This window comes from Carassius carassius, chromosome 1 (genome assembly GCF_963082965.1).
Source record: "Carassius carassius chromosome 1, fCarCar2.1, whole genome shotgun sequence".
NCBI lineage: Eukaryota > Metazoa > Chordata > Actinopteri > Cypriniformes > Cyprinidae > Carassius > Carassius carassius.
This window is the reverse complement of record NC_081755.1, coordinates 4897594-4923728: the sequence shown is the minus strand read 5'-3', so window position 1 is coordinate 4923728 and position 26135 is coordinate 4897594. Positions and strand designations below refer to the sequence as shown.

Here is a 26135-nt window from a genome sequence, read left to right as displayed (position 1 = left end):
TTCCTGATAAAATATTCTATATTCTCCAGTTTAGTCTGTACAATTTTCCTATTTATATTCCCCCATATTTTCTCTTCTGTTACATCATTGAACATCCGTAGCCAGTATTCATTTACAACAGGTTTCTTGAAAACCACATCTCTAAAAAAACAATAAAACATTTTCACAGTACATTCTTTAAAAGCACACAATTTCTCCCCCAGATTTACATACACATCTTTTCCTTGATTTTCTTCTTCTATATTTTCAATTCTCTTTATCCATTCTTTAGGTATAGCATTCTTAATTAAATCATATTTGTTGGTAATCTCTTGTCTGCTATAATCCTCCTTTGCCTCCTCCATCACATCCACAATGTATTGCACTGGTAAAAACCCCTCTTTGAATTCATATAAAACATCTCTGACTTTCATGATTCCAACATCCCACCATTTCTTAAAAAAAACCTGCTTCCCTTGATTTAAAATGCAGTTGTTTAAGAATAAAGGCTGATTTAAAATGTTCTATCTACCTTGTGGCTTAAAATGCACATTATCTAAAAATTTTCCCCATGCTCTCATCAGTTCTTTATAAAATTCTGGCAGTCCCTCCATCATCCAATTTTTTGTTTTCATCCATAAAATGTTGTCCCCCAGATTAAAATGACTACACTTGTTTAAAAAATGCCCCATTGTTCTTTTCCATGCTGCTTTATTTTCTTCGTCTAGGTATTTTCTTATGATTTTCACCCTTAAACTGTTCTTTCTTTGCTCCACGTCCATTAGCCCTAGCCCCCCCTTCCCCACTGCTCCTATTAAAGTGTTATATGCAATTCTCGGTGGCTTTCCTTCCCATAAAAAATCTAAAAAACATTTTTTCAGCCTTTTTTCTGTCCACAACGGCATTGAAGCCACATATAAAATATGCCATAACTTAGAAACCATTAAAACATTCAAAATTAAAACCCTCCCCTTCAAAGTTAAGGACATTAATCTCCAAAAATTCAACCTTCTCTCGATACCTCCTAACATCTCCTCCCACATAATTCCTTCTGCTTTGGTTTCATCTCTTTCCCATTAAAACACCTAAAATCTTTATTTCATTCATTTCCTTAAAATTAAAGTGCCCCGTTAAAACCTCACTTCCCCCGAATCTCATGTATACTGTTTTATCCTCGTTCACTTTAGCCCCTGATCCCCTGCAAAATGTTTGTACTATTTTCATTGCTTCCCTTACACTCAACAGATCTTGCAGCAATAGCGTAGTATCATCAGCGTATTGAAATATTTTATTCTCTCCTCCCTCTATGCCTATTCCTTTTATTCTCCCTTCCTGTTCTACCATTAACCCAAGTGGTTCCGCAACTAAAGCATATAAAAGTGCCGACAACGGGCAACCCTGTCTAATTGATCTTGTTAATTTAAAACACTCTGTTAAAAACCCATTACATTTTACTCTCGTTACAGCACCTTTATATAAAATCTTAACCCATTTAATAAAATTTCCTCCAAAACCAAAACTATTCAAAACTCCAAATAAAAAATCATGCTCTACCCTGTCAAAAGCCTCCTCAAAGTCCAAACTGATTATAAAACCATCTTTCTTCTTTTCATTAATATATCTTATGGTATCTTTTATGCTCATTGTTGTATCCGCAATGTCTCTTCCTTTAATACTGTAAGCTTGGTTTGTTTGAATTATTGTGGGCATCACTTCTTTTAATCTGTTAGCTAAAACTTTTGATAAAATCTTCAAATCAGTGTTAAGCATTGTTATTGGCCTATAATTCTTTAACTCCACTTTCCTTTTATATATCAGCTTCATTAATCACATTCCCATCATTTCGTTCATCTCACCTTTCCTAAAAATCTCGTCAAATACTTCTTTTAAGATAGTTGTTAAAACATCTTTAAAAAACATCTTTATCCCTGGACTTTTTCCTTTGTTTAATCCAATTATTGCTCTTTTTATTTCTTCTTCTCTTACTTCATCATCACACTCTTTTTTATCCACTTCTCCTACTCTGGCTTTTATTTGCTTCAGTAATTCCACTTTTTCTTCTTCTTTTACCCCCTCTGTACAGAATAAGTTCTCATAGTATGATTTTATTTCCTCTAAAATGTTTTCTTTCTATTTTCTTCTGCTATTCTCCCATTTTTGCCCCTTATTTCTTTAATCATGTCTGCTTTCCATCTTCTTTTCTCTAGATCAAAGAAAAACTTTGTGCACTTCTCCCCCTCCACTGTATATTTTGCTTTGCTTCTTAATCTTGCAGCTTCATATTTCTCCCCTTCCATTTCCTTCAGTCTACCCTCTATTTCTTTTATTTTCTCTATGCTTTTTTCTGCCTTGTCCAGTTCCTTATTTAAGTTTTGTCTTAGCTCTCTTTCCTTATTTTTCTTACATTTATTAATTAACTTGCAATAGGTTATTGTAAACTTTTTTTTACCAGATATTTCACGTTCTCCCACCACATAAGCTGGGGAACAATAGTCTGTTAAGGGGGGGGGGGGGGGGAAGGAGAAAAAGAGGAAAAAATTAGAGAAAAAGAGGAAAAAATGGGGAGAAAAGAAAGGAAAGGGAATTTTATGCCTCTACCCTCCAAAGTAATGTTTTAGGAAGTGTATTTTTGCAATAAATTATTTTTAAAACATTTTTCCCAAATTTTCCTATACATTTCAATGGGAGAAAGGTTGATCACAAGGTCGCCGGTTTGAATCCCACTGTTGCCAGCAATTGAAGTTGTTACTTAATGCTGTAAATTGCCTTTTTTCGTCAGTAAAAGTCACACAAAGGATGTCCACATTAATGAAATTAGTTCTGAAATGACAAATGAGCATTTTATTAATTCTATATTACTAATTGTTGATATTTTATTCACAGTTCTGAGCTTTTGCACATTTAGTTTGAATATATTTCTGCTGCAATTATTTCCTAAAAAAAGAAAAAAATAGTACATTTAATTCTGAAAGAATCCTGAAATTTCTCAACATTTTCAAAGTGCCTATAACATTTGAATGATACTGTAGAAAAGTACAACATACAACAAAGAGTTAATCATGACAAAACTTTTATTTTTCAATTATTCATAGCCAATTATTGTAATTCCTTGAATCAGTCAATTTTTTTAATTTTAGTTATGTTGCATATGCAAAAGAACAGAAAACCAGAAGAATACAATAATAATAAATAAAAATATTTACTTGTGCATTCATTGCAAGTGCAAAAGAACAGAAAGTACAGACCATTACACAAATATAAAACTTTAAAATGTACATGGCTCTTGTTTAGACTGTGAGTGCAAAATAAAAGAAAACACAGAACAATACACATGAATAAATATTTTAAATATTCATGACTCGTGTGCATTCTTTGCAAGTGCAAAAGAACAGAAAACAAATCTATACACATAAATAAAACTTAATAAAACTTTCCAAATGTCCATGGCTCTTGTACATTCTTTAAACATAAATAAAACTCAAGTTCCAATGTCTCTTGTGAAATAAAAGGGACAAAGAACTATACACATATGTAAATCTTAAAATCAAAGATCAGTGTTTCTTTTTTTTCCCATTTTGTTTTTATTATATCCTCCAACCACTACTCCTTTGGCACAGTCTCTACAGAGGGGCAGTATATAATGCCCTTGTATTGCTATGCCCAGTCTCCGCTGTCCTGAACTGCCCGCATTTTTTTGTGTTGTGCTGTACTTTGCATGTCAGCTTCCGAACTGGGGCTGCAGGAGGGGCAAAAGAGAGGCTGGGCTGAAGGTATTTTCCTCTTCCTCTTTGTCTGTGCCTGGCCAACGGTGCTACTGGTCAGGTGGTATTGTTGAGCTGGGCCTGGTTGAAGGGGCGCACATTGGCAGGAGGGTCAGCCGCCACAGACAAGCACCTAGGCAGTTGCAGTCCTTGCATCAATACTGCACTGTCCTGCCTTTTTTATAACAATATTACATAATTACATAAAAACAGTGAATTACTGAACATGGCAAGTAAAATTTTATGTGTATGTCTTACAAAATATATATCTGTATTCAGATTTTTTAAAGAATCATTTTGATATTTGTAATACTAATATTTTGATATTTGTTATTCTATCTGTTTTCTTTTTATTTATTATATCATTTAAAAACCCTTGCTACGTGTACTGTGTTAAGCTAACTGAGACTTGTTATAGCACTTATATATCATTGCTCTTTTTGTTGTTTTTGATTGCTTCCACTGTCCTCATTTATAAGTCGCTTTGGATAAAAGTGTCTGCTAAATGAATAAATGTAAATGTAAAGTGCCTTGTCAGTCTGAGTGCACATATAACAAGGTATTTACATACCACAGACTCATCAGAAGATGCTGATGCACCTGGCGTGGAGGAGGCAGCAGGCCATGGAGCATCCAAAGAAGGTGTTCTGCCCATGGGCCTACATGGGGCATTTCTCAATCTGAAAATATAAGAATCATTGTTTAATATACTAACTTGTCTAACTATTGTCAGGTGACCTGCATACTACGTACTATATAATGAATGAATGATAACTTTGCTTTACCTTCTGGTAGAGGTCATAAAACGTCCGTTGACTTGGGGCTGGTCTGTTGCCTTCTCCAGAAGGTCAAACCCCACAGCGGGCAAAAGTCCTCAGCCTGGCCATCCACTCGCCGTCTACCATGGCCTTGTGTTCATCTACATACAAAATAGAAAAAAACATGGATTTCATTCATGATTCATATTTAAAATAAATAAATAAATGTATGTAATGTTAGATTAGAATTATTGATTGTTAAAAAAGAGACACTCGAATACTTGGAAAAATTAAGGGTGTGTGATAAGACCAAAATTTAACTTCAGGATTTGGGAAATTATTTCTCAACAGCTACATATCTCAGTATAGTCATTTTTGTTATTTGATTTTTATTTAAATGAGAACAAAGTGAATTAAAAACAATATGACAAATACATTAATAAAAAATACAGTAGTGATAATAATATTCATAATAAAATTTCTTAATACAATAAAAAATACTAGATATATTGCATAAAATGTCAAATTAAAACACTGCATAATCTTCACTCTCTCAGATATGAACTGTTACTTTTTAAATCAGTGAGTGCTTTTTATTTTTTTTTATTTTTTTTTGCATTAATGACAGCCCAGGACTAAATTAGGCTGCCGCACTGAATGCACGGACCCAATTTACTGATGCACATCCGGTTTCAACCAAATTATTTATTTAAGTCTATTTATTGTATTCATTTATTCAACACGTAAACACAGTTGGGCATTTAGACGTAATGGTGTGTGTATTTGACCACTCAAGTGCAACAAACCGCCACAGAAAAACGGAATTCGCGATCAGAAGCCGTCAGTGCGCGCGCGTCCGCTTCCGGTATGTTTTTATTCCCTGCATATTGCGCTTAATAACTCTATTTGACATCAAGCATATTCCGCACTTTATTTGTATTCATTAATACATGTTCACTCTTACCTTATGTGTCAATTACTGTAAGTGGTAATAATACATACAGCGAAATAAACGATTGAGCAAAATCCCTAACGGTCGACACGTTATATCATCGTTAAGATATAAGCCGTCATATCGCCCACCACAACAACCAATTAAGTAGACGGTAAACGGAAACAAATAAAGTAATAAAGCAATATTACTCACATTGCTCGGTGATAATTTTGTATTGCGCGCTCGTCAGAATAGACTCCGTCACCAGTGTCGTCATCCAATCTCACAGAGCAGTGATTGGCTCTCATAGCTCACTTTGGAGAGCGCGCACAGCGATTGGTGCCTGAAACCTCACATTGGCGAGCGAGCTCAGCAATTGGCTCTCTTCCAATCTGACAATGACAGCCAATCCTGATCCAGGTACAGAGACTGGCGGTTTATGCTCCTATGGGTAACGGTCACAAAACAATTTGAAGCTGGCTGCGTCTCACAGGTTAACTGCAGCACTAGTCCTGTGTCAGCAAACTGAGGTCAAGAGAATGACACCCGTTGGGAGGGGCGAGAGAGAGCAAAAGGGTACGCCCAACGTGGGGCTCGAACCCACGACCCTGAGATTAAGAGTCTCATGCTCTACCGACTGAGCTAGCCGGTCGAATGTAGTCAAATGATCAAGGCTGAATCCTGTTTTGATAAGTGCCAAACATTTCATGCGCAAAACGGAGCCTCGCTTCTCGCACAGGCTGACAAAACATCTCGCGGGTAAGGTTGGGGTAAAGCCTAGCGGTAGGCTTAGAGCAGGGGTGTCCCAACTCTATCCTGGAGGTTCCTTGTCCTGCCGAGCTTGGCTCCAAGCACAAAGAAACACACCTAAAGCTGCTGATCCCGCTCTCACCACGGAGACTAGAAACTTCCAGGCAGGTCTGATGGAGCTGGCTGGAGCGAAACTCTACCTGACAGGGGCCCTCCAGGACAGAGTTTGGACACAACTGGCTTAGAGTGTTCTCTGTGTGTTTTAGCCATGCCTGTTGCTGGGGAATACAGATTGAACGAGCAGAGCTCTTGTCCAACAGCCTGAAAGGCTATTAGTTCGGCCAACTCATCAAACGTTCCAGGTATGGAGTTCTGTCTCGCTGTGTGAATACCGTTTGCAAACTCCGACAGCATATGACTGGAAAGCCATTTTGGTGGCATTTTGTGGCGCTCTTAGAGAGAGTTTTGATCAGGACCTGCCTTCACACACAGGCCTCTACCACCCGGAAAACAAAACACGAATACTCCGCAGCAAACTTGAGCTGACACAAGCATTCACTTAGCACCCTTTGTCTTCTTTTAACACAAGACGACTTGCAAAGCTGTTCACTCTCAACAGGGGCTACGGACGCTGCTCCACGCATGCGTCAGCGGACACGTGTGCTAAATTCTGTTCTTGCCGACAAGGCTGTGAAAAGCTTCCTTCGTCCCTGGGTGGGCTCGAACCACCATCCTTTCGGTTAACAGCCGAACGCGGTAGCCTATTGCGCCACAGAGACTGGCGGTGTATGCTCCTATGGGTAACGGTCACAAAACAATTTGAAGCTGGCCGCGTCTCACAGGTTAACTGCAGCACTAGTCCTGTGTCAGCAAACTGAGGTCAAGAGAATGACACCCGTTGGGAGGGGCAAGAGAGAGCTAAAGGGCACGCCCAACGTGGGGCTCGAACCCACGACCCTGAGATTAAGAGTCTCATGCTCTACCGACTGAGCTAGCCGGGAGAATGTAGTCAAATGATCAAGGCTGACCGCTGTTTTGATAAGTGCCAAACATTTCATGCGCAAAACGGAGCCTCGCTTCTCGCACAGCCTGACAAAACATCTCGCGGGTAAGGTTGGGGTAAAGCCTAGTGGTAGGCTTAGAGCAGGGGTGTCCCAACTCTATCCTGGAGGTTCCTTGTCCTGCCGAGCTTGGCTCCAAGCACAAAGAAACACACCTGAAGCTGCTGATCCCGCTCTCACCACGGAGACTAGAAACTTCCAGGCAGGTCTGATGGAGCTAGCTGGAGCGAAACTCTACCTGACAGGGGCCCTCCAGATTAAGAGTCTCATGCTCTACCGACTGAGCTAGCCAGGCGAATGTAGTCAAATGATCAAGGCTGACCGCTGTTTTGATAAGTGCCAAACATTTCATGCGCAAAACGGAGCCTTGCTTCTCGCACAGGCTGACAAAACATCTCGCGGGTAAGGTTGGGGTAAAGCTTAGCGGTAGGCTTAGAGCACGGGTGTCCCTACTCTATCCTGGAGGTTCCTTGTCCTGCCGAGCTTGGCTCCAAGCACAAAGAAACACACCTGAAGCTGCTGATCCCGCTCTCACCACGGAGACTAGAAACTTCCAGGCAGGTCTGATGGAGCTGGCTGGAGCGAAACTCTACCTGACAGGGGCCCTCCAGGACAGAGTTTGGACACCCCTGGCTTAGAGTGTTCTCTGTTTGTTTTAGCCATGCCTGTTGCTGGGCAATACAGATTGAATGAGCAGAGCTCTTGTTCAACAGCCTGAAAGGCTATTAGTTCAGCCAACTCATCAAACGTTCCAGGTATGGAGTTCTGTCTCGCTGTGTGAATACCATTTGCAAACTCCGACAGCATACGACTGGAAAGCCATTTTGGTGGCATTTTGTGGCGCTCCTAGAGGGAGTTTTGATCAGGACCTCCCTTCACACACAGGCCTCTACCACCCGGAAAACAAAACATGAACACTCCGCGTACACGCCACAGCAAACTTAAGCTGACACAAACATTCACTTAGCACCCTTTGTCTTCTTTTAACACAAGACGACTCGCAAAGCTGTTCACTCTCAAAAGGGGCTACGGACGCTGCTCCACGCATGCGTCAGCGGACACGTGTGCTAAATTCTGTGCTTGCCGACAAGGCTGTGAAAAGCTTCCTTCGTCCCTGGGTGGGCTTGAACCACCATCCTTTCGGTTAACAGCCAAACGCGCTAGCCTATTGCGCCACAGAGACTGGCGGTGTATGCTCCTATGGGTAACGGTCACAAAACAATTTAAAGCTGGCCGCGTCTCACAGGTTAACTGCAGCACTAGTCCTGTGTCAGCAAACTGAGGTCAAGAGAATGACACCCGTTGGGAGGGGCGAGAGAGAGCTAAAGGTCACGCCCAACGTGGGGCTCGAACCCACGACCCTGAGATTAAGAGTCTCATGCTCTACCGACTGAGCTAGCCGGGCGAATGTAGTCAAATGATCAAGGCTGACCGCTGTCTTGATAAGTGCCAAACATTTCATGCGCAAAACAGAGCCTCGCTTCTCGCACAGGCTGACAAAACATCTCGCGGGTAAGGTTGGGGTAAAGCCTAGCGGTAGGCTTAGAGCAGGGGTGTCCCAACTCTATCCTGGAGGTTCCTTGTCCTGCTGAGCTTGGCTCCAAGCACAAAGAAACACACCTGAAGCTGCTGATCCCGCTCTCACCCCGTAGACTAGAAACTTCCAGGCAGGTCTGATGGAGCTGGCTGGAGCGAAACTCTACCTGACAGGGGCCCTCCAGGACAGAGTTTGGACACCCCTGGCTTAGACTGTTCTCTGTTTGTTTTAGCCATGCCTGTTGCTGGGCAATACAGATTGAACGAGCAGAGCTCTTGTCCAACAGCCTGAAAGGCTATTAATTCGGCCAACTCATCAAACGTTCCAGGTATGGAGTTCTGTCTCGCTGTGTGAATACCGTTTGCAAACTCCGACAGCATATGACTGGAAAGCCATTTTGGTGGCATTTTGTGGCGCTCTTAGAGAGAGTTTTGATCAGGACCTCCCTTCACACACAGGCCTCTACCACCCGGAAAACAAAACACGAACACTCCGCGTACACGCCACAGCAAACTTGAGCTGACACAAACATTCACTTATCACCCTTAGTCTTCTTTTAACACAAGACGACTCGCAAAGCTGTTCACTCTCAAAAGGGGCTACGGACGCTGCTCCACGCATGCGTCAGCGGACACGTGTGCTAAATTCTGTTCTTGCCGACAAGGCTGTGAAAAGCTTCCTTCGTCCCTGGGTGGGCTCGAACCACCATCCTTTTGGTTAACAGCCGAACGCGCCAGCCTATTGCGCCACAGAGACTGGCGGTGTATGCTCCTATGGGTAATGGTCATAAAACAATTTGAAGCTGGCCGCGTCTCACAGGTTAACTGCAGCACTAGTCCTGTGTCAGCAAACTGAGGTCAAGAGAATGACACCCGTTGGGAGGGGCGAGAGAGAGCTAAAGGTCACACCCAACGTGGGGCTCGAACCCACGACCCTGAGATTAAGAGTCTCATGCTCTACCGACTGAGCTAGCCGGGCGAATGTGGTCAAATGATCAAGGCTGACCGCTGTTTTGATAAGTGCCAAACATTTCATGCGCAAAACGGAGCCTCGCTTCTCGCACAGGCTGACAAAACATCTCGCGGGTAAGGTTGGGGTAAAGCCTAGCGGTAGGCTTAGAGCAGGGGTGTCCCAACTCTATCCTGGAGGTTCCTTGTCCTGCCGAGCTTGGCTCCAAGCACAAAGAAACACACCTGAAGCTGCTGATCCCGCTCTCACCACGTACACTAGAAACTTCCAGGCAGGTCTGATGGAGCTGGCTGGAGCGAAACTCTACCTGACAGGGGCCCTCCAGGACAGAGATTGGACACCCCTGGCTTAGAGTGTTCTCTGTTTGTTTTAGCCATGCCTGTTGCTGGGGAATACAGATTGAACGAGCAGAGCTCTTGTTCAACAGCCTGAAAGGCTATTAGTTCAGCCAACTCATCAAACGTTCCAGGTATGGAGTTCTGTCTCGCTGTGTGAATACCGTTTGCAAACTCCGACAGCATATGACTGGAAAGCCATTTTTGTGGCATTTTGTGGCGCTCTTAGAGAGAGTTTTGATCAGGACCTCCCTTCACACACAGGCCTCTACCACCCGGAAAACAAAACACGAACACTCAGCGTACACGCCACAGCAAACTTGAGCTGACACAAACATTCACTTAGCACCCTTTGTCTTCTTTTAACACAAGACGACTCGCAAAGCTGTTCACTCTCAAAAGGGGCTACGGACGCTGCTCCACGCATGCGTCAGCGGACACGTGTGCTAAATTCTGTTCTTGCCGACAAGGCTGTGAAAAGCTTCCTTCGTCCCTGGGTGGGCTCGAACCACCATCCTTTCGGTTAACAGCCGAACGCGCTAGCCTATTGCGCCACAGAGACTGGCGGTGTATGCTCCTATGGGTAACGGTCACAAAACAATTTGAAGCTGGCCGCGTCTCACAGGTTAACTGCAGCACTAGTCCTGTGTCAGCAAACTGAGGTCAAGAGAATGACACCCGTTGGGAGGGGCGAGAGAGAGCTAAAGGTCACGCCCAACGTGGGGCTCGAACCAACGACCCTGAGATTAAGAGTCTCATGCTCTACCGACTGAGCTAGCCGGGCGAATGTAGTCAAATGATCAAGGCTGACCGCTGTTTTGATAAGTGCCAAACATTTCATGCGCAAAACGGAGCCTCGCTTCTCGCACAGGCTGACAAAACATCTCGCGGGTAAGGTTGGGGTAAAGCCTAGCGGTAGGCTTAGAGCAGGGGTGTCCCAACTCTATCCTGGAGGTTCCTTGTCCTGCCGAGCTTGGCTCCAAGCACAAAGAAACACACCTGAAGCTGCTGATCCCGCTCTCACCACGTAGACTAGAAACTTCCAGGCAGGTCTGATGGAGCTGGCTGGAGCGAAACTCTACCTGACAGGGGCCCTCCAGGACAGAGTTTGGACACCCCTGGCTTAGAGTGTTCTCTGTTTGTTTTAGCCATGCCTGTTGCTGGGGAATACAGATTGAACGAGCAGAGCTCTTGTTCAACAGCCTGAAAGGCTATTAGTTCAGCCAACTCATCAAACGTTCCAGGTATGGAGTTCTGTCTCGCTGTGTGAATACCATTTGCAAACTCCGACAGCATACGACTGGAAAGCCATTTTGGTGGCATTTTGTGGCGCTCCTAGAGGGAGTTTTGATCAGGACCTCCCTTCACACACAGGCCTCTACCACCCGGAAAACAAAACATGAACACTCCGCGTACACGCCACAGCAAACTTAAGCTGACACAAACATTCACTTAAAACCCTTTGTCTTCTTTTAACACAAGACGACTCGCAAAGCTGTTCACTCTCAAAAGGGGCTACGGACGCTGCTCCACGCATGCGTCAGCGGACACGTGTGCTAAATTCTGTGCTTGCCGACATGGCTGTGAAAAGCTTCTTTCGTCCCTGGGTGGGCTTGAACCACCATCCTTTCGGTTAACAGCCGAACGCGCTAGCCTATTGCGCCACAGAGACTGGCGGTGTCTGCTCCTGTGGGTAACGGTCACAAAACAATTTGAAGCTGGGCGCGTCTCACAGGTTAACTGCAAAACTAGTCCTGCGTAAGCAATCTGAGTTCAAGAGAATGACACCCGTTGGGAGGGGCGAGAGAGAGCTATAGGGGCACGCCCAACGTGTGGCTAAACCCACGACCCTGAGATTAAGAATCTCATGCTCTACCGACTGAGCTAGCCGGACGAATGTAGTCAAATGATCAAGGCTGACTGCTGTTTTGATAAGTGCCAAACATTTCATGCGCAAAACGGAGCCTCGCTTCTCGCACAGGCTGACAAAACATCCCGCGGGTAAGGTTGGGGTAAAGCCTAGCGGTAGGCTTAGAGCACGGGTGTCCCTACTCTATCCTGGAGGTTCCTTGTCCTGCCGAGCTTGGCTCCAAGCACAAAGAAACACACCTGAAGCTGCTGATCCCGCTCTCACCACGGAGACTAGAAACTTCCAGGCAGGTCTGATGGAGCTGGCTGGAGCGAAAAGCTGGGGAACAATAGTCTGTTTGAGGAGGGGGAGAAGGAAAAAGAAGGGGAAGAAGGGGAAGAAGGAAAAAGAAAGAAAAAGAGAAGGAAAAAAAGAAAAAGGAAAGGAAAGGGAAGGGAAAGGGAAAAGGTAAACCCACCTTTCACACTTCTGTGTGATTTTTGGTAGATCGGTATTCATATATTATAGAAAATTGCCTTTTTATATATTTCATGGGCAAATCACTGACGTGAATGACATCGGTTCGAGTCCCACCTCGGACAAGGTTGAAATCACCCAATATATTTTCTAATCTTTCCTTAATGAATGAACACATATGTAAACATTTCATGTGCTTTTATGCCTTAACAGTTATTTTATAAAAACATATTTTTCATTGTATGGATACATGTTAAAATGTATTTATTAAATGATAATATGTGGTTTCTTGAAATGTATTATTTGTTTTATTATTTCACCATTGAATATAAGAATCTTTAATATCTTTTTTAAATTACTCTTTTTCTAACTGAACTATATTTATTTTTGCTTACTGTTGAAGATGCTCTGTATCAAATTGCGCGCCACAGTATGAATGCTGATTCGCGATTGGTCTTTACATTATTGTGGTATCGTCATTGGCCAAGAAGGATCTGTCAATCTAATTCGTTCTATGATGAAATTCGATTGTGAATCCAAGGTCATATCATATCTATCCAAGGTCATATATATCATATTGCGATATCATATGATGATATGGAATTTCAAATGGTTTCATATGTTTATTTTATTGTTTTTACAATTCTGTCCCTTTCTTGTAATTTTAATGCTTTGTTGCAATACAAATAATTAAAATAAGAATTTGATACTACTACTGCATATAATAAATAATAATAAACCTTTATATCAAAGAAATGTTTCTACCAATCACTTCTCACATCCCGTGGACCTGTCTGCTATACAGTTCTGTCCCTTTCTTGTAATTTTAATGCTTTGTTGCAATAAGAATAAAAATAAGAATGTGATACTATTACTGCTTATAATAATAATAAACCTTTATATCAAAGAAATGTTTCTGACACTCACTTCTCACACCCTGTGGATCTGTCTGGAATACCATTATGTCCCTTTCTTGTAATTTTAATATCTGTGTGAGTTTGTAAAAAGTTTTCCAGATAGGTTTGATAGAAAAAAGCCAAAGGATACTGTTGTAGAAATAAAGTTCTTTTTATTTTTTTATTTACAAACACCTCCTTCTCTCTCACATAAACACACCCTCACAAGCATACACACGCGCGCACGCACGCACACACACACACACACACACACACACACACACACACACACACACACACACACACACACACACACAGTATATAACAGGTTGTGGACTATATACAAACAAAAAAGCTTTAAGCTTACATAGTCTCATATGGGGTAAATGAACAAATTTAAAAAGCAAATGAACAAATTAGCTTCATGGAGGGTGAACAAATGACCCTAACGGAGGCGTACACACACACGCACACACACATGTAGCATTTTGAAATAAACAAATTATTTTTTTTTTATCTGCCCTCTTCTTCTTCATCTCCTCCATCCACTGGTCAAGTGGCATAACAGCAGTCTGGGGACAGTAAATGTGGCCATAATACTGGCTGTGGCCAGTATCTTTGTTGCGGGGCTGGTGGCACACACTGCACTTGTTTTTGTCCACAGTGCGGACGTAGGGCCTCCGAGCAGGTGGTGGGGAGGGAATGGGGCCAGCAGGAGCAATCTGCCGGACGGCAGGAACTGGAGCTGGACACAAAAACACAAACGGGCCAAAGGCAGGACTGGGGTTGGGGATGACAGGTGAAGGAGCAGAAACAGGTGTTTGGACAATGGGGGCAAATGCAGGACTGGGGTTGGGGACAACAGGTAAAGGGGCAGAATCAGCAGGGAACAACTGCCTTGGCTGGAAAACTTTTGGAGGAGGGGGGTGCGTAGCTGGAACTGCAGACTTTCGCTTGTCCACTGCCTTTCCCACTGTGCTTTCAGGCAAGTGGTAGCGGTGTTGGGGACCAGGCTGTAGGGGTGCTGCAGTGGGGCGAATCTGTCCAGGTGGGAGAGGCCTAGCAGCAATAGGAATGGGGGCTGGCAAGTTAACACCCTGAAGCAGGATGGCACATTCTTGCCTCTTCAGCCGCTTGTTGTGCCACTGAGTTAAGGTTGTTTGATTCACCTCAAACAATTGCAGGGTGGTATTCTCCATCACAGTCCCATTGCCCAGGACCAGCTGCCGGATCTTACTGTAGTCCCTCAGAATTAGAGTCCATCTTGTTACGGCATGATTTCCCAATTTTTTGGGGCTCCTGTGAATATCACACAGTTTAACAAAGATAGACTCTACCAGGCGGCAACAGTCTGGCCACTGGGCAGGGGATCCTGTTGACCCAAGGACACAACGGGTCATGCTGTCCACACCAGGCGTGAATTCAGGCTTGGTTTTTGAGCACCTGAAGCGTCCTGTTGTAAGACGCACCTGGTGCCGGGCAGCGTACGCCACTCTCTGCTGGTCATACGGAAGCAGGCTTTGCCATAGGACAATGATGGTACTGGCCTGCTGGTGGCTCAGAGTTTGCCCAGTTTCCACCCTAAGCCCCACCAAGTAGCCTGCCAGGTTGTCCACTTTCTCTATCCCTGGTACACTGCGCTCATCCACAGCCTGGTAAAATATAAGAGTAAATCAATGTTAAAAAGATACAATATTACAATATTACACAACCATCACAATGTACTTGTCACAAAAAGTCTTACCAGCGGTTGCTCAGGCACTGGTTGCACTGCTGGAGGAGCAGTGGCTGCAGCGACAGCGACAGCGACAGTGAGAGTGGTCGGGAGAGGAAGGATGGAGGCGTGGGTGGTCGTGGCAGAGGATGGACCAGAGGCGGCGTTGGTGGTTGTGGCGGATGGACCAGAGGCGGCGTAGGTGGTCGTGGCGGATGGACCAGAGGCGGCGTAGGTGGTTGTGGCGGATGGACCAGAGGCGGCGTAGGTGGTCGTGGCGGATGGACCAGAGGCGGTGTGGGTGGTTGTGGCAGAGGATGGACCAGAGGCGGCGTAGGTGGTTGTGGCGGATGGACCAGAGGCGGCGTAGGTGGTCGTGGCGGATGGACCAGAGGCGGTGTGGGTGGTTGTAGCAGAGGATGGACCAGAGGCGGCGTAGGTGGTTGTGGCGGATGGACCAGAGGCGGCGTAGGTGGTCGTGGCGGATGGACCAGAGGCGGTGTGGGTGGTTGTGGCAGAGGATGGACCAGAGGCGGCGTAGGTGGTCGTGGCAGATGGACCAGAGGGAACCCTGGTCATCCAGTTGAAAGACTGGAAAAAAGGGGGGAAAAAACATGTTTATGGAATTTAATCTATCTTTTTTACTTTGCTTTTTTATTAATCTATTTACTCTTTAGATTGTATTAATGTATTTAGTTTGTTTCTATTTCTCTTTTCATTGCGCTATACAAATAAAGTATATTATATATTATATATATAATATATATATATTATATTATATATATAATATATACTATTATATATTATATATATAATAGTGCAATACAAATAATACTACTTGTACTGTTATTATTAAGAATAGTTACCAGTTGTTGATTAGGTGCTGCTGTGGTGGTGTTAGCAGACCCAGTCTGGACAGAGGCAGGAGTGCTGGCTACGCTGGTCGTGGTGGGTGATGAGCCAGGGGACAGGTCCAGCACCTCAATAGTGGGATCCAGGTTAAGGTCCAAACTGACATCTCCGAATCCCTCATCCTCCAACTCCTCCTCCGTGCCCACATCCTCCAACATCTGTTCTGTCGCCTCAGAGTCAGGATCCACGTCCTGCATGGCCTGCCCTGTTTGACGGTACAGGTAATCTATACCTATGAGTTCACCTGGGACAGACAGGAGAACACAGTAGAGGGAAATCAGTTTTCAGAAAATTAATATAAATATTCTATTTTTATGCAATATAAAAAGCAATTTAAAGCTAAAACTCACCAGTATAGACAGATGGTGGCTGAAAAGATGGTACAAGCTGTCTTCCAAGTACCTTAACACTGTGGGTGTTGACACAGTGCACCAGGTCCCCGGAGTAGCTTAACAGGGAGGGAGGTGTGCCTGCCAGAGATGCCATTTTACGGTCCTGATTCCACCTGTTCAGACCTTCCAGGAGGTACAGCTGGAAATTTAAGCTGTTGGCGCTTGTTCCTTTAGATAAGATCAATAACCTTACATTACTTTTTTTGTGCTATGCTATTTGAAAGACATTCATTGTGTCACCCTTAATATTTCTGATGAATAATGATTTATACTGACCTGGAATGAACCTGTTCAGGTGGAGATGAAAGGACTCCAGTGATGTGGAGCCCCTTGCGCATCTGTATTTTGGCAGCACAATACCATCTTTGGTGGTGGTGCCAGTCTGTGTGTAGAGCAGCACACCTGGTTCATCCTGAATGCACTTTACGTGCCTTTTCTGGACTTGCCAGATGTGCTGCATCCTCTCCTGGTCCAAGAGAGGGACACCAAGAAGGTCTCGACCCTTTACCCCCATCAGCTCGCTGAGGAGGTGCTCGATCATCAGAATGGTCTGCTGCTCTCCTCTTGTCCGCCTTCGGCAGTGCAGGGCCAATTCCTCCTTGGTGATCCGTTGGTCCACCATAGTGTCGGTGATACCAGGGACACCTTCATGTTTCAGCTGCTCCCTCTTGGCCTGCCTTAGCAGAGACACATCCCCACTGTCCCATTCAAAAATGCAGCAAGACATGCGTGCCATGAAAATGGGGTAAAGAGGATGTGCATCTTTAGTGCACCCAGCTGCCAGTCGCCGCATAAAGTGGTAGATGTCCAGCTTCACCACCAAGTTTGGCCACCCACCAAATCGCTGCTTGAGCTTGGTCTGCCCAGTGCCCTCCCGACAGCAGTCGCAGTCCACATAGAGGAGCTGAGGCGGAGCCACACCCGCATCAGTGTATCTCCGGATGAGGTCAGCTACCATTCGGTCCAGGGCTGGACCCTCCTGAGCTGTCAGAACACTAATGAGGATCTGGCCCACCTCATTGCTGACAGATGTTAGCCACAAAGCTGTCCCCTTTGCAAACCCTGACAGCTTCTTTGTGATCTGTAATCACACAGAAAAGACAGTGAGTGATGCTAAATTATTTATATATGGAACATTACTTACATACTACTGTACTACTACTAATGGTGTATTTTCAATTCTTTTGATTGAAATGTAAAAATAGTTACCTTTTTGGTGGAGTCCATCTTCAGGATGCAGCCATATGTGGACGTTATGCTGGCTTTAATGTGGTCAATCCTGCACAAGATATCTCGCCCATAAACAGCCAGCATCCACCTGTGGGAGGGGATAGTTTCGGGCTCAGGTGGCTCCTGAAACCTCACAGGGAGCAGGCTTGGCTGGGAGATGAAGTCTGAGCAGGCACCAAGGTATCTGCAAAGACGCTTCAGCCACTCCTCGCTGTGGTTCTCCCGCAGCTGCCTCACTAAGCGAGAGGGGCTGTTGCCCAGGGCCCTCTCCCTCAGGAACCTTATGACCCGCATGTCACAGGCATACCTGAATAAAACAAAGGGAAAGAGAGACAGAAAGACACAAACATTAAAACCAGCTCATCTCAAGTGTGTTTTAAATGACAAACATTTGTTACAAAAACTAAATAGTCTCAGTATACTCACTTTCGAGTTAGGATCAGCCTAAATTCCAGTCTGTGGGCTAAGTCCAGCTGGTCCAAGATGGCCTTGCTGGAGGAAATTAAGGCCGTTTTGCACCCACTGCACCAGAGAGTCTCCGTGATCATCAGGTAGTACTGGTCCACATCCAGAACCTGACGGGCTCTCTTGTGTGCCCCATAGCCTGTGAGCTGTCTCCCACACACAGTACAGGACAGCCTGACCTTCCAGAGGTGGTATGGCATCCACAGTAGAAGCCTGTGTGTAAAGAAGCGCTCTGGAGCGGGGCCTTGGTGATAGATCAGAGCTGGCTCTGGTGGATCATACCACAGCTTCAGGTCAGTACGAAGCCGATGTTGCTTCCACAAAGCTGCTGAAATCCATTTCTGATCCTGTGGTGGTATGGTTTTCATCAACTTTGTGGGAAGCCATCCAGATTCGGAACCTGGAGCGGTCACCCTATCCTCGGCAGGTTGAACAGAGGATCCAGCCACAGATGGAGCAGCAGAGGGAACACAGGTGGAGCTGATCACAGGGGTGAGAGGAGCAGAGGACGTCCCAGAGGAGGCAGCGGCTGACACTTCCTAATGTATTAAAAAAGGCAAACACATACAGTAGATATGATTACAAGCCACTTATGAGGAATATTTTTTCAAAATGTAGCATATTTATGTGATCCAACAATATTAGTGTGAAGAAAACGATAAAATTAAAGAGTTTCTCACAACTCTAGAAGCAGCTCCTGGAGCACAGGAAGCAGAGGTGGCTTCATAGACAGAAGAAGGAGGAAGAGACAGGGGGGAGACGGTCTGAATATACAGCCTGGGACTGCGAGCAGGAGATGGTGTCCTAGATGCAGGGCTGGACAATGCAGAAGTGCTAATAGGCTGCAAGGTTAAGAGAGCACAGTTTACAATATTGAATGAAATAATCTATTATTATCAGGTATTGCAGTAACAATGATAAGATAAACTCAGCTTATCTTTATGGAATGAAATGTCATTCTTTGACTATATACCTTTGTTGCATGCGTCCTTGCCACACCTAGGTTTGGCCTTAAAGCTGCACCATGGGCCCCACCATACCGTGGCTTTGTAAACTGACAAAAAGAAATTAGTAACATTATGTGAAGCATTTTAAAATGCTATAACATATGATAACATAAATATCTGCAAAGACATGCATTTACCGATGCCAAAGTTAAAGTAGGCTTTAAAGGTGCCATTCCAGATGTTGTTCCTGACTGCCCTGGTGTTACAGGTGGTGACGTGGATGGTGTGGATGACACAGGGGCCAAACTGGAAGGCTACAGTTTCACAGAAAAGGAAATTAAATTCAAAAATACACAATACACCATCAACACATCACAGTTTTATGAAACACTTCTTATACCTTTTTCATATGGAAACCACAGTCACATGTCTGTGTCCCCCCAAACAGAGACATTTGCCCCCTGTGTTGCAGTGGACACTTCTCAATCTGTAACATATGACAGTGAATCATAACTATCTGCTCCTTCTATATATGACATAGCTTTCCTGTGTTTATATACATGCCCAAGTTTACCTTCTGATACAGGTCATGCCATTTCTTCTGGCGTGGTGCCGGTCTGTTTCCCTCCTCAGAAGGCCAGACCCCCTGTGTGGCAAATCTGCGCAGGCGGGCCATCCATTCACCCTCACTCATAGCCCTGTGCTTCTTGTGCTTGGAAGCCATCTTCCAATAAAAGATAGCGTGTGGCAAAATACAAAGTTTGTGACTATTCAGTAGAACTGAGTAGTTAATCAATTTCATACATTTATTTCAAATAGCACATATTTCATCTCAGTGTTTTTGGACAAGGTATAGTTTGATATTTTGGGAGGAATTGTGGTGTGTGGGTATAATAATATGCCATAACTCCATAAAAATCAGATTATTACATACCATTTCGATTACATAGGCTTACAATTAGCCCACATTATGATTATTATCGATTATAGCTCACTTAAACAACACAAGCCCCATATTACGTCATAAAACGTCATGTTAATGTTAATAAAGGCACAGTTTTATGCCTATGTATTGAATTACAGATGCAATGAACAGACAATGAACAGACAAAATTATTTTACCTCAGGTAAAAACTGGTGCCCAATACTATAGGCTAATTAACATTATGCATAATTCAGCCATATAGCGGTACGAGGTATAATCTAACGTTATATGATAGGCTAGCTATTTTTAGCCAGTGTATAATTTATTAATACATAGTACCTCAGTGTATACTATATTAATACATAGTACCTCGGTGTATTATATATTTCTGTAATACATATAATATATGAATACATAGTACCTCAGTGTATTATATATGAATACATAGTACCTCAGTGTATTATATATTAGTACATAGTACCTCAGTGTATAATATATTAATACATAGTACCTCAGTGTATTATATATGAATACATAGTACCTCAGTGTATTATATATGAATACATAGTTAGTACCTCAGTCACAGTGTATTATATATGAATACATAGTACCTCAGTGTATTATATATGAATACATAGTACCTCAGTGTATAATATATTAATACATAGTTAGTACCTCAGTGTACTATATATTAATACATAGTACCTCAGTGTATAATATATTAATACATAGTTAGTACCTCAGTGTATTATATATTAATACATAGTACCTCAGTGTATAATATATTAATACATAGTAGTAGCAGTCACATTTAGTAGCATACAATCATATTAAGATTATTATCAGTTGGTAAACACAAAGTCTCCTGTTATAACAGGTGCAACACCTGAATACAACACAAAACTCATTCATTCATATTAAATCATTGTCTGTGTTAAAAGTGGACACAATATCAGGTGTAGTACCAATGTTATAACAATGTAAACCATTCGTTTCTCTCTGTCGAAAATACGTTTCAGCTAAGTTAACGTTAATGCTAACATTACTCCATTCATTCATTCATTCATTCATTCATTCTTAGCTAAGTTAGTTAACGTTAGCAGACTAAACAAAGCAACAACGTCGACGTCTTACCTAACACAATCTGACAATGTTGTAAGTTACAAGTTTATTTAAGAAAAAACTATTAATTAAATATAGTTAATTAAATAGATAAATCTTACCTCAGTGTCACCGTCAACGTCTTACCTAAAACAATGTAACGTAGTTAAAAGTTTATTTTAAATATATATATATATTTCCAAAAATAACTCTATAAATAAAAATAGTATTTATTGATTCGCTGTGAGCGATAACTGTGGACTTATGCGCATGCTCCGCCAATGATGGAAAGGGCCACGGTGATTGGCTGTCTTAAAATGTAAAAGATGGACATGCAGAGACCTGATTGGCTGTCGTAAAATGTAAAAGATGGAAATGCTGAGATCTGATGGGCTGCAAAAGATGGACATGCAGAGACGTGATTTGTCGAAATTAGACAGACGAACTGTCTCCCGGCACCGCTAGCCGGGCGAATGTAGTCAAATGATCAAGGCTGACTGCTGTTTTGATAAGTGCCAAACATTTCATGCGCAAAACGGAGCCTCGCTTCTCGCACAGGCTGACAAAACATCTCGCGGGTAAGGTTGGGGTAAAGCCTAGCGGTAGGCTTAGAGCAGGGGTGTCCCTACTCTGTCCTGGAGGTTCCTTGTCCTGCCGAGCTTGGCTCCAAGCACAAAGAAACACACCTGAAGCTGCTGATCCCGCTCTCACCACGTAGACTAGAAACTTCCAGGCAGGTCTGATGGAGCTGGCTGGAGCGAAACTCTACCTGACAGGGGCCCTCCAGGACAGAGTTTGGACACCCCTGGCTTAGAGTGTTCTCTGTTTGTTTTAGCCATGCCTGTTGCTGGGGTATACAGATTGAACGAGCAGAGCTCTTGTTCAACAGCCTGAAAGGCTATTAGTTCAGCCAACTCATCAAACGTTCCAGGTATGGAGTTCTGTCTCGCTGTGTGAATACCATTTGCAAACTCCGACAGCATACGACTGGAAAGCCATTTTGGTGGCATTTTGTGGCGCTCCTAGAGGGAGTTTTGATCAGGACCTCCCTTCACACACAGGCCTCTACCACCCGGAAAACAAAACACGAACACTCCGCGTACACGCCACAGCAAACTTAAGCTGACACAAACATTCACTTAGCACCCTTTGTCTTCTTTTAACACAAGACGACTCGCAAAGCTGTTCACTCTCAAAAGGGGCTACGGACGCTGCTCCACGCATGCGTCAGCAGACACGTGTGCTAAATTCTGTGCTTGCCGACATGGCTGTGAAAAGCTTCTTTCGTCCCTGGGTGGGCTTGAACCACCATCCTTTCGGTTAACAGCCGAACGCGCTAGCCTATTGTGCCACAGAGACTGGCAGTGTCTGCTCCTGTGGGTAACGGTCAGAAAATAATTTGAAGCTGGGCGCGTCTCACAGGTTAACTGCAGCACTAGTCCTGCGTCAGCAAACTGAGGTCAAGAGAATGACACCCGTTGGGAGGGGCGAGAGAGAGCTATAGGGGCACACCCAACATGTGGCTCAAACCCACGACCCTGAGATTAAGAATCTCATGCTCTACTGACTGAGCTAGCCGGGCGAATGTAGTCAAATGATCAAGGCTGACTGCTGTTTTGATAAGTGCCAAACATTTCATGCGCAAAACGGAGCCTCGCTTCTCGCACAGGCTGACAAAACATCTCGCGGGTAAGGTTGTGGTAAAGCCTATCGGTAGGCTTAGAGCAGGGGTGTCCCTACTCTATCCTGGAGGTTCCTTGTCCTGCCGAGCTTGGCTCCAAGCACAAAGAAACACACCTGAAGCTGCTGATCCCGCTCTCACCACGTAGACTAGAAACTTCCAGGCAGGTCTGATGGAGCTGGCTGGAGCGAAACTCTACCTGACAGGGGCCCTCCAGGACAGAGTTTGGACACAACTGGCTTAGAGTGTTCTCTGTGTGTTTTAGCCATGCCTGTTGCTGGGGAATACAGATTGAACGAGCAGAGCTCTTGTCCAACAGCCTGAAAGGCTATTAGTTCGGCCAACTCATCAAACGTTCCAGGTATGGAGTTCTGTCTCGCTGTGTGAATACCGTTTGCAAACTCCGACAGCATATGACTGGAAAGCCATTTTGGTGGCATTTTGTGGCGCTCTTAGAGAGAGTTTTGATCAGGACCTCCCTTCACACATAGGCCTCTACCACCCGGAAAACAAAACACGAACACTCCGCGTACACGCCACAGCAAACTTGAGCTGACACAAACATTCACTTAGCACCCTTTGTCTTCTATTAACACAAGACGACTCGCAAAGCTGTTCACTCTCAAAAGGGGCTACGGACGCTGCTCCACGCATGCGTCAGGTGTGCTAAATTCTGTTCTTGCCGACAAGGCTGTGAAAAGCTTCCTTCGTCCCTGGGTGGGCTCGAACCACCATCCTTTCGGTTAACAGCCAAACGCGCTAGCCTATTGCGCCACAGAGACTGGCGGTGTATGCTCATATGGGTAACGGTCACAAAACAATTTGAAGCTGGCCGCGTCTCACAGGTTAACTGCAGCACTAGTCCTGTGTCAGCAAACTGAGGTCAAGAGAATGACACCCGTTGGGAGGGGCGAGAGAGAGCTAAAGGGCACGCCCAACGTGGGGCTCGAACCCACGACCCTGAGATTAAGAGTCTCATGCTCTACCGACTGAGCTAGCCGGGCGAATGTAGTCAAATGATCAAGGCTGACTGCTGTTTTGATAAGTGCCAAACATTTCATGCGCAAAACGGAGCCTCGCTTCTCGCACAGGCTGACAAAACATCTCGCGGGTAAGGTTGGGGTAAAGCCTAGCGGTAGGCTTAGAGCAGGGGTGTCCCTACTCTATCCTGGAGGTTCCTTGTCCTGCCGAGCTTGGCTCCAAGCACAAAGAAACACACCTGAAGCTGCTGATCTCGCTCTCACCACGTAGACTAGAAACTTCCAGGCAGGTCTGATGGAGCTGGCTGGAGCGAAACTCTACCTGACAGGGGCCCTCCAGGACAGAGTTTGGACACCCCTGGCTTAGAGTGTTCTCTGTTTGTTTTAGCCATGCCTGTTGCTGGGGAATACAGATTGAACGAGCAGAGCTCTTGTCCAACAGCCTGAAAGGCTATTAGTTCAGCCAACTCATCAAACGTTCCAGGTATGGAGTTCTGTCTCGCTGTGTGAATACCGTTTGCAAACTCCGACAGCATATGACTGGAAAGCCATTTTGGTGGCATTTTGTGGCGCTCTTAGAGAGTTTTGATCAGGAACTCCCTTTACACACAGGCCTCTACCACCCGGAAAACAAAACATGAACACTCCGCGTACACGCCACAGCAAACTTGAGCTGACAAAAGCATTCACTTAGCACCCTTTGTCTTCTTTTAACACAAGACGACTTGCAAAGCTGTTCACTCTCAAAAGGGGCTACGGACGCTGCTCCACGCATGCGTCAGCGGACACGTGTGCTAAATTCTGTTCTTGCCGACAAGGCTGTGAAAAGCTTCCTTCGTCCCTGGGTGGGCTCGAACCACCATCCTTTCGGTTAACAGCCGAACGCGCTAGTCTATTGCGCCACAGAGACTGGCGGTGTATGCTCCTATGGGTAACGGTCACAAAACAATTTGAAGCTGGCCGCGTCTCACAGGTTAACTACAGCACTAGTCCTGTGTCAGCAAACTGAGGTCAAGAGAATGACACCCGTTGGGAGGGGCAAGAGAGAGCTAAAGGGCACGCCCAACGTGGGGCTCAAAACCACGACCCTGAGATTAAGAATCTCATGCTCTACCGACTGAGCTAGCCGGACGAATGTAGTCAAATGATCAAGGCTGACCGCTGTTTTGATAAGTGCCAAACATTTCATGCGCAAAACGGAGCCTCGCTTCTCGCACAGGCTGACAAAACATCCCGCGGGTAAGGTTGGGGTAAAGCCTACCGGTAGGCTTAGAGCACGGGTGTCCCTACTCTATCCTGGAGGTTCCTTGTCCTGCCGAGCTTGGCTCCAAGCACAAAGAAACACACCTGAAGCTGCTGATCCCGCTCTCACCACGGAGACTAGAAACTTCCAGGCAGGTCTGATGGAGCTGGCTGGAGCGAAACTCTACCTGACAGGGGCCCTCCAGGACAGAGTTTGGACACCCCTGGCTTAGAGTGTTCTCTGTTTGTTTTAGCCATGCCTGTTGCTGGGCAATACAGATTGAATGAGCAGAGCTCTTGTTCAACAGCCTTAAAGGCTATTAGTTCAGCCAACTCATCAAACGTTCCAGGTATGGAGTTCTGTCTCGCTGTGTGAATACCATTTGCAAACTCCGACAGCATACGACTGGAAAGCCATTTTGGTGGCATTTTGTGGCGCTCCTAGAGGGAGTTTTGATCAGGACCTCCCTTCACACACAGGCCTCTACCACCCGGAAAACAAAACATGAACACTCCGCGTACACGCCACAGCAAACTTAAGCTGACACAAACATTCACTTAGCACCCTTTGTCTTCTTTTAACACAAGACGACTCGCAAAGCTGTTCACTCTCAAAAGGGGCTACGGACGCTGCTCCACGCATGCGTCAGCGGACACGTGTGCTAAATTCTGTGCTTGCCGACATGGCTGTGAAAAGCTTCTTTCGTCCCTGGGTGGGCTTGAACCACCATCCTTTCGGTTAACAGCCGAACGCGCTAGCCTATTGCGCCACAGAGACTGGCGGTGTCTGCTCCTGTGGGTAACGGTCACAAAACAATTTGAAGCTGGGCGCGTCTCACAGGTTAACTGCAAAACTAGTCCTGCGTAAGCAATCTGAGTTCAAGAGAATGACACCCGTTGGGAGGGGCGAGAGAGAGCTATAGGGGCACGCCCAACGTGTGGCTAAACCCACGACCCTGAGATTAAGAATCTCATGCTCTACCGACTGAGCTAGCCGGACGAATGTAGTCAAATGATCAAGGCTGACTGCTGTTTTGATAAGTGCCAAACATTTCATGCGCAAAACGGAGCCTCGCTTCTCGCACAGGCTGACAAAACATCCCGCGGGTAAGGTTGGGGTAAAGCCTAGCGGTAGGCTTAGAGCACGGGTGTCCCTACTCTATCCTGGAGGTTCCTTGTCCTGCCGAGCTTGGCTCCAAGCACAAAGAAACACACCTGAAGCTGCTGATCCCGCTCTCAC

General features: G+C 44.8%; 17 non-coding genes across 17 annotated transcripts; all 17 read right to left on the bottom strand.

The window, feature by feature from the left end:
• Nucleotides 1-6011: 6011 nt before the first annotated feature.
• On the bottom strand, nt 6012-6084 carry trnak-cuu (transfer RNA lysine (anticodon CUU)). The gene has a single exon. It is a non-coding gene; the product is annotated as a tRNA-Lys (tRNA).
• Nucleotides 6085-6887: 803 nt separating this feature from the next.
• Nucleotides 6888-6961, bottom strand: trnan-guu (transfer RNA asparagine (anticodon GUU)). Its single transcript has one exon. It is a non-coding gene; the product is annotated as a tRNA-Asn (tRNA).
• A 149-nt stretch (nt 6962-7110) lies between these two features.
• trnak-cuu (transfer RNA lysine (anticodon CUU)) lies at nt 7111-7183 on the bottom strand. Its single transcript has one exon. It is a non-coding gene; the product is annotated as a tRNA-Lys (tRNA).
• Nucleotides 7184-8352: 1169 nt separating this feature from the next.
• Nucleotides 8353-8426, bottom strand: trnan-guu (transfer RNA asparagine (anticodon GUU)). Its single transcript has one exon. It is a non-coding gene; the product is annotated as a tRNA-Asn (tRNA).
• Nucleotides 8427-8575: 149 nt separating this feature from the next.
• trnak-cuu (transfer RNA lysine (anticodon CUU)) lies at nt 8576-8648 on the bottom strand. The gene has a single exon. It is a non-coding gene; the product is annotated as a tRNA-Lys (tRNA).
• An 814-nt stretch (nt 8649-9462) lies between these two features.
• Nucleotides 9463-9536, bottom strand: trnan-guu (transfer RNA asparagine (anticodon GUU)). Its single transcript has one exon. It is a non-coding gene; the product is annotated as a tRNA-Asn (tRNA).
• A 149-nt stretch (nt 9537-9685) lies between these two features.
• trnak-cuu (transfer RNA lysine (anticodon CUU)) lies at nt 9686-9758 on the bottom strand. The gene has a single exon. It is a non-coding gene; the product is annotated as a tRNA-Lys (tRNA).
• Nucleotides 9759-10572: 814 nt separating this feature from the next.
• On the bottom strand, nt 10573-10646 carry trnan-guu (transfer RNA asparagine (anticodon GUU)). Its single transcript has one exon. It is a non-coding gene; the product is annotated as a tRNA-Asn (tRNA).
• A 149-nt stretch (nt 10647-10795) lies between these two features.
• On the bottom strand, nt 10796-10868 carry trnak-cuu (transfer RNA lysine (anticodon CUU)). The gene has a single exon. It is a non-coding gene; the product is annotated as a tRNA-Lys (tRNA).
• An 814-nt stretch (nt 10869-11682) lies between these two features.
• trnan-guu (transfer RNA asparagine (anticodon GUU)) lies at nt 11683-11756 on the bottom strand. Its single transcript has one exon. It is a non-coding gene; the product is annotated as a tRNA-Asn (tRNA).
• A 10521-nt stretch (nt 11757-22277) lies between these two features.
• Nucleotides 22278-22351, bottom strand: trnan-guu (transfer RNA asparagine (anticodon GUU)). Its single transcript has one exon. It is a non-coding gene; the product is annotated as a tRNA-Asn (tRNA).
• Nucleotides 22352-22501: 150 nt separating this feature from the next.
• trnak-cuu (transfer RNA lysine (anticodon CUU)) lies at nt 22502-22574 on the bottom strand. The gene has a single exon. It is a non-coding gene; the product is annotated as a tRNA-Lys (tRNA).
• Nucleotides 22575-23381: 807 nt separating this feature from the next.
• On the bottom strand, nt 23382-23455 carry trnan-guu (transfer RNA asparagine (anticodon GUU)). The gene has a single exon. It is a non-coding gene; the product is annotated as a tRNA-Asn (tRNA).
• Nucleotides 23456-23604: 149 nt separating this feature from the next.
• On the bottom strand, nt 23605-23677 carry trnak-cuu (transfer RNA lysine (anticodon CUU)). The gene has a single exon. It is a non-coding gene; the product is annotated as a tRNA-Lys (tRNA).
• Nucleotides 23678-24489: 812 nt separating this feature from the next.
• trnan-guu (transfer RNA asparagine (anticodon GUU)) lies at nt 24490-24563 on the bottom strand. Its single transcript has one exon. It is a non-coding gene; the product is annotated as a tRNA-Asn (tRNA).
• Nucleotides 24564-24712: 149 nt separating this feature from the next.
• trnak-cuu (transfer RNA lysine (anticodon CUU)) lies at nt 24713-24785 on the bottom strand. Its single transcript has one exon. It is a non-coding gene; the product is annotated as a tRNA-Lys (tRNA).
• An 814-nt stretch (nt 24786-25599) lies between these two features.
• Nucleotides 25600-25673, bottom strand: trnan-guu (transfer RNA asparagine (anticodon GUU)). The gene has a single exon. It is a non-coding gene; the product is annotated as a tRNA-Asn (tRNA).
• Between the last annotated feature and the right edge of the window lie 462 nt (nt 25674-26135).